Genomic DNA, 7960 nt, shown 5'->3' with positions numbered 1-7960 from the left:
TGGTTTTGCCTAAACTATAAACCGCACCGCACCGCACCGTACATGTAATAGCAAAAATGAGGTGTGGTGTAATTATGATTTTGACTAAACCGCACCGCAAAGTGCGGTGCTAAAAATGGCCTAAAACCGCACCGCACCGCACCGCGAACGCCCCTAGCTGTGATTGAATTTCTGTTTGATGGTGAGCCTGTGTGTCCTTGGTGTAATGGTAATAGCTTTTATTTGGATTCGAAACCAATGAATGGTGGTTGGATGGGTTTTGCATGTATTAGTGTAAAAATGTTGCAATGGGTGAGTGTATTAATCTTCTTGATGTTTTTTTCCCTTTGCTTTGATTTTTGTTATTGCCTTGCTTCTTGTGGTTGTTGTTGTTATTGTTGTTGTTGTTGTTGTTGTTGTTACCTCTTGAGCAATTTTAGGAGTTTTTTTTTTCTTTGACTTAAACTAGAAATTCTATTGCTTGGTCATGAGCTATTCTAAAAATCCTTATGAAATTTTTCTTTTTTTGTCCTAATTTTTTTTTAAGTACGTGTTATTTTCCTAAATTTGGATTGACCATGCAGCAATGTATTATTTTGGTAGGATAATCTGTTTGGCCAGTTGTGGTTCATTTTATACATTAAATCTATGGCTCTTGACAAATGAACTTGTGAGGAATTTTTTTGCTGTCTTGAATTGTTACTAGTCATACTTTATAAGTTCAGCTCAAATTTTAGGTAATGAATTACATATTTTTATATGTTTGTTAGTGCATGCCCAAAATATTCTGGGTTCTTGATTCAAAATCATCTTCCAAAATTTGGTGATTTTATTATTGACTGTAATGATTGTAACCAAAAATAAAAAAATAAAAAAAAAGAAATAAAAATTCTATGGTTATTGTACTAATTGAAATTTGTTTTTCAACACTACAGGATGACATAGAAGCCAAGCGGCCCAAGCCCCTACTATGAAGAACCTACTGTGAAGCTGGCTTTGTTCATGATTTTTATTTTTCATATTTTTATTGTATTATCTTTCTATAGTTTTTAGTGTTTTAAGTGAGTTTTAAATGGGGAAAACACTTAGCTAGCTGAGTTTTTTGTTCTGTCGATTAGGTCCTTTTTAGCTATCTAGATGGTTCTCAATAGAAATTTTAGTTCATGCATTTCCTTCTGTGGATAGAATAGTTCTGTCTAACAAACTATTACTTGATTGTAGTCAGATAATTTTCTTTATGCTTTGGAGATGATTCTATTTCTTATTGCCTTAAATAATTAGTAGCAAGCTTCATTTTGCCACAATGATGAAAATGTGGTTTATTGCATGTCATCCCATATTGCTACTCTTTCTATTGTTAGAATTAAAAATCTACCAACATGATACAAAAACAGTATATTAGAATTGTACATCTTCAAAAAATAATGATAGTTGATTAAATCAAATATGTTTACAACAGTAATCTAAACTTGCTTAGCAGTACTTTAATGCAAGAGTAAGCATTCTTGCTAAAAAAAATTATATATATCATATATGGCTATAGATAATAAAAATTGAAAATAATAATATAATATTGTTTTGGTCATCTATTATCTATGTCCTTGCATTTCTTTTCTATGCTAAATCGATGTACATTCAAAAAGTAGTGTATAGATTCTCTGCCATATTTAGAGTTAGGAACTATCAACTCCTGGATCAAACTTCTCCTATTATAGTTCTAGAGCTATGTTAGTTTATTTAACCAGCTTTGGCCTCAATAGCACCAAATCTAATATGAAATTGGAAATCTCTCATTCATTCTACCATGTACTAATAAATTTAGGGAACAAAAGTTAGGGTATAAAGAGATGCTACATTCCACTAAGTAAGAACATGTAAAAGAAATTGGTTATTCGTTTCCTAAACAAGTTCTCTTCAAGGAGCTTCTAGAATCAAGCACGTATATGTGATGAAGCATAAAAATATTAACTACTTGCATTTAAAAAATGAACAAGATTTGGTACATAATTTTGCATTTAAAATTATTAATCACTTGCATATATAATTAATGTTTAACTAGAAGTTACTCAAACATGCACTTTACAATCTAACATATTTAACATGTTTGACTAACTTCTTTAGTTACAAAAAAATTATCCAAAAAATTTGCTACATGTGCAATCAGTTGTCTAAATAGCCAGATTTGCTGTCCAAGAAACTGTCCAAGGCAAAGTTATCCACAAATGCTGTCCACTATGTAATATGCTACCATGTCCACTGTGCAATATACTATCAATCAAACTGTCCAAAAAATGTTATCCATCATACTGCAAAATCAATATTAGCCTGAAAATATGTCAAAAAAATCAAGTTACACTTTAAACTTAAAACAAACATAAGAAAATTTCACTATAATTGACCTTACTATTTATTAGTTTTTTACATACCAAAAAAGTGCTGTGTTTGCAAGCAAGCATTTGTATTTTCAACACATGAAGTTAGTCCATAATTGAAGCTAACTTCATTTCCCTATGTGTATATATATATATATATATAAACAAATAAGTTTATTCATTTGGTGAGTAAGAATTAAAACTAAATATTTTAAATTTGAGGGACCAAAACCAAACTTGCGTCAACCAAAAATATAAGTCACTCACCAAATTGTTATAGGTGGAACTCACACAAAAGGCTAGTTAGCAATGACCTTTTAATAAAGTCACTCACCACAGGCCAAGCCATAACAAAAATCACCCATTGCCAGGTATGCATAGCCAAGAGATGATCAATAGCCAGCCACACCCAAATCATCCATCACTATCAATCATCAAAGAGCCAACCCAAATCACTAGTCAACAAGACAACACACAGCCAAGCCATAACAATATCCCAACCCATCAACTACCTCACTGGCAGCTAAGACCTACTTAAATCTTACACATAAAGCCACTTCAACAGAAACTTCATAACACAAAACAATCAAAAAAACAGACTTCAAATCCACCAATTCAAAAGTTTCTAGATAGTCACTTAAAACATGAATACAAATCACACAAATCTAACAAGTTCATGAAAAAAAAAAGTAGGGAAGATTAACATAGCTCAATTGAGGGAAGATAGTCACTTAAAGCAATGTTTACATTTTACCTAACAAACAGCTGCATCATTTGATACTTGAGACAATGATGGAGTTAATTGAGACAATGATGGAGTTAATGGTGCCTATGTAATCACAATGATTATAAGAGAAATAATTTACGAAATCATCTAATGACTTATAATTGTAAAACAAGTAAACATGTAAGTTTTTACAAAATTTCATGTATGAAAACATTTACATTTTACCTAACTAACATCCACAGGATTCAATACTTGAGACAATAATGGAGTTAATGGTGCCTATGTAATCACAATGATTATAAGAGAGAGTTTGAAAAATTATCTAATTACTTATAAGTGCAAAACATGTAAATAAGTATGTATACCATTAACAATGACGTGAAACTAGTTTGGTAACTATGGATTGGTGCCAATTGAGATCTCATCATTTGCATGGAAAAAGTGACAAGATAAGTCTGCTATATCACAAAAAAGAAAACCTTATTAATAAATTCACAAATGAAAAGGCAAGTGTAGTACAACCTCCAACTTCACAAATTATTAAGTTATTCCATTACAAATAAAAAAAATCTCTTACTTGATGCGAATAATGTTCTCCATGTGAGCTATAATTATTGTATTGCATGTTAGGAGCAAAAACAAGTTCCTATATGAGAAAATATATATATTATTATTAGCCATAACAATATAAAAGTTTACAAACAATGGAAACTTAGTAAGGGATAAACATAAATAAATAAAATTTACTTTGGAAAACTATTGGCTAATCTCATCATTTAATTTAACTCTACCCCTTTTTTTTTGTTTGCTTCTCAACCCAACTTTTCTTTCGTTTTCCACTCTTGCGACCTTCTTTTTTCTTAAGACCTTTTACTCTTTCAACCAAATCTTCCAAATGTTGGTTATGATCAAGATTTTCTGCACTACTATATAATGGCATTTGATGGAGCAATTGATGACCAGCCACATTTTTTGTTGCAATGTCTTCAACCTTTTTTTTTCATATTCTTCTAGCATCTTTTCTATGAAAGTAAATGTCTCTTCATTGTCTGTCGCTTGAGAAGCTAATCGTACCAACTTGGGACATAATCTTCTACATTGTTGTGTAACACTCAAGTTGACATCTTCTTCCACATTTGCTCTCGTACTGTCTAAGATACATCTACTTTTTGCCTCTCTTGTCCATCTTTTCAAAATATACATATCAGGAATTGTCTTTATATCAAGAAAGTCAAAGACTTTTAGAACATGGCAACATAAAATCCCAACAATTTCAAATTTTCTACAACTACTTGAAAATGTCGTATTTGCAATGTCATAAGAGACTATGAACTCACCAAGCTTATGCATAAACTCAATAGTGTATGTATGCACTAACAAGTCCTCTTGGCCATTTTTTATCCTTGCTGCTGATGCAAGGTCATATTGATCATGAAGCATTCGAAATATTATAGGTGTATACACTTATACTGCTTGCTTCAACAATGGAAATTTTTTAAGCCCAACTGGGGAAATTTTTGTTTAGCATTAAATTCAACTTGTAACTCTCTTTCTCCTTTTTGTTCAATCACCAGATCAAAATGTTTAAAAAATTCTACCACATCCAAATCAGATTTCAAGTAATCTTTCAAATCTCCATTCAAGCTTTCATTGAGTTGGGTACTTCATGTAACACTTTGCCCATTTCCTTTCAATTTGTAGATAGTATCCAACCAACTACAATCATGTATAGCACATGTGTCAATCTTGTCCTCCTAAGTTTTTTCAAATTCAATTTCATCATTAAACTCAAACATACAAGTTTTAAAAACTTGAAGAAAAGAAGAACCATCCTTCATCAAATTCCCCAAATGTTTTATCCCATTTTGCATTATGTGCCAAATACATAATCCATGGTAAGTGTTAGGCATTACCTCACTCAATGCCTTTGCCATTGTAGGATCTTGATCCATAAAAATTGTTTTAGATCTTTTACCTACATGTGCAACTAAGAAACTTTCAAACAGTCACTTAAATGATTCTACCATTTCATCATATAAAAGAGTAGCCCCAAAAACCGTTAACCATCTATGGTGATTGAAACTGTAAACACCCCTAATGGTCTTAGCTCTTTATTAGTACCATATGTAGTGTCAAATGTCACCACTTCACCAAAATTAGCATAATCAATAACCATTCTAGCATCAGCCCAAAAAATGTTAGTTATCTGCTCAATGTTATCTAATTGTACTCCATATTGAAATGATGGATTTTTAGTCAATTGTTCTTGAAAGTACCCTAATAAACATGCAGCTTGGCCATATATCAAGTTTTTTTGCCGTCTTGTTCTAAGGTAATTTTTCTGATCAAGCTCAGTAAATCCAAGATTAGCTCTACTTATCAACTCATGTGTTGCCTTTGGCTTGATTCCAAAAGAGGATGCTAATTCAATCAATTCTGCATGAACTTCTGAAATTTTTCGTTGAGATCTTATCATATAAACTGTTTTTGATAGATGAAGAGTGTGATTATGTTCTCCAACAAAATCAAACACTTTAAACTTTCCATTTTCTTGCACTAATGAAATATATAACCTTACAGAACAATTAGTCCTTGTATCATCTTGGTTACAAGTGCGAATCATATCTTCTTCTTTTTTTACCTCGAATGCCCTGCTTTGCACATACAAATCCCCTTGATGTTACCTTACCATCATTCTTACTTTTATTTATGTAATGTTTTCTAACATCAAAGCCCACTTGCCTTCCATATTTTACCCAAAATTCTTATGCATCTTCTAATGTATCAAATCCCATACCAACTCTAGGATTCAAATCTAGATTGACATCCATGTCTTGAGAGAATTCTCTCACCACACTATGCAATGAATTAAAGAATACTCCTGTAATTAACAAATGTACAAAATTATTTACTATTATAAATATAGAAGAATGAATGTTTTTCATTGAAAAATAAATGCTTAAATTTTTTATACCAACATTGTGCTTATCATATATAAGAATTACAACAGACCAATATATGATCATGAGAAATGATGACCCAATTGATAAAGGACAGTTTCAAGCTAAAATTTCATAAGAAACTGTTTAAGTGTATCATACCTAAAACACTATAGTTTAAACACATCCAGGACCTAAAAGCATAGAATTCAACCAATATAACATCTAACTAAGTAAAATAGGGATTTTAGCTATATCCCCATACCACTGACCATCCATTTCTATAATTTTGCTATACCATATTTCACATATCCATTTGAAAATGTACAATATTCAAGTTGCAACAAAAAAACTACCCAAAAATGTTCCTCAAAACATAAACTAAATAATGATTCCATGGTGAAATATATATTACTAGTAGAAATAAAATCAAACCCCAACTATCCTGACCTTGGACCCAACTCTCCACTTACCCAAAAAATAATTTTTATTTTGATTCAATGTATACAAAAGAGAGAATTCACCTCCTTGAGTCGTTTGATGTTGGAAGCAACCTAGGAATCAAAGATGGACCAACGGTGACTTGGGGGATTTTGGGGATTTTCCAACGATACAATGGTCAAGAACCGTTGGAACCACCAATATGGCCATTGGCTACGTTGCTTCAGAGAGAGCTTCAGTCCTTAAGAGTTGAGACACTTGGAGACACAGAAAGAGGGAGAGCGTGAGTGTGAGTGTTTGGAGGTTAATAAATTTCAGATGGTAAGATGCATTATTTTCTTTGTTTTGGCTAAAGGGTCTGAGTTGGGTGATGCTAGCAGTAGTGACGGCAAGTTGAGACACTTGGAGACAGAGAAAGAGGGAGTGTAAGTGTTTGGGGGTTAAGAAATTTCAAATGGTAAGATGCAGTATTTTCTTTGTTTCGGCTGATGGGTTTGAGTTGGGTGATGCTGGCAATAGTGACGGCGGGTTGAGGGAGAGGCAGAGGAGCTCAGACACAGGAGAGAGAGAAATTTGATTTTATCAAATATGAACACAACTCACACGCATTAGCAACAGCGAGACTCCAAAAATTTTAAGGGTAAAAGTGTCTTTTTAATTTTAGTGAGATGTCAAAATAATGAATCATTGGATTAAATAGGTATTGCATGGGATTTCAATTCTAAGGAATTATACTGGTTGTTGTATAATAGCCCAATCTAGTGTAAAGGCTATCTAGGACTAACCCTAGACCCTATAGCATCTGTATATACCATATTAAGGTTCTATATATTTCAATTTTCAAATACTTCATTATATACAAAGACGTAGCTACTAGAGTCTTATATAGTAGACATAGACACATAATCCTCTATGTCCTTTCTCTTTCTCTGTATTTCATTGCTTCCGCTCGCTACATTTCTCTCTCTACAATATTTTACCTTTACATTCTCAGCAAAAGAATCTTATTTATAGGTTTTACAATGCATATGAAAATGTGAGGTTTTAAAAAAATTATACATAAACAAATACGAAATAGCTAATAAACTAATTAAAAATAATAATAAATCAATAGTCATTGGCCAAACGTGACCACGAACTTTTACCGTTTTATGGGAGATGAAGCGCCCAAATTGGTGGGCAGCAAACATTATTCTCTTTTGTATTTAATTTAATTTATATATATATATATATATATCAAACTAATATTATTAAGAACTAGATTGTTCTTATTAATCAGTATCGTAATTTAAGTAATTTTTAAAATTTAGGTCTGGCCAAGTTAACAACCATCAATACATTTTATAATGGCAAAGATATTGACAATTTTGAAAGATATGAGTTCAAATTACTTCTTTTTTTTTTTGAGAAGGAAGCTTTCATATATTATAAAATCAAATCACGGCTGAATCAACCATTACAAATTGGCGAATATCTGGTGGTACATCTTCCATCCAGACAGT

The sequence above is a fragment of the Quercus suber genome, unplaced genomic scaffold (assembly GCF_002906115.3).
Source record: "Quercus suber isolate HL8 unplaced genomic scaffold, Cork oak 2.0 scaffold_176, whole genome shotgun sequence".
In the NCBI taxonomy this organism is placed as follows: Eukaryota; Viridiplantae; Streptophyta; class Magnoliopsida; order Fagales; family Fagaceae; genus Quercus; species Quercus suber.
This window is presented reverse-complemented; position numbering follows the sequence as displayed.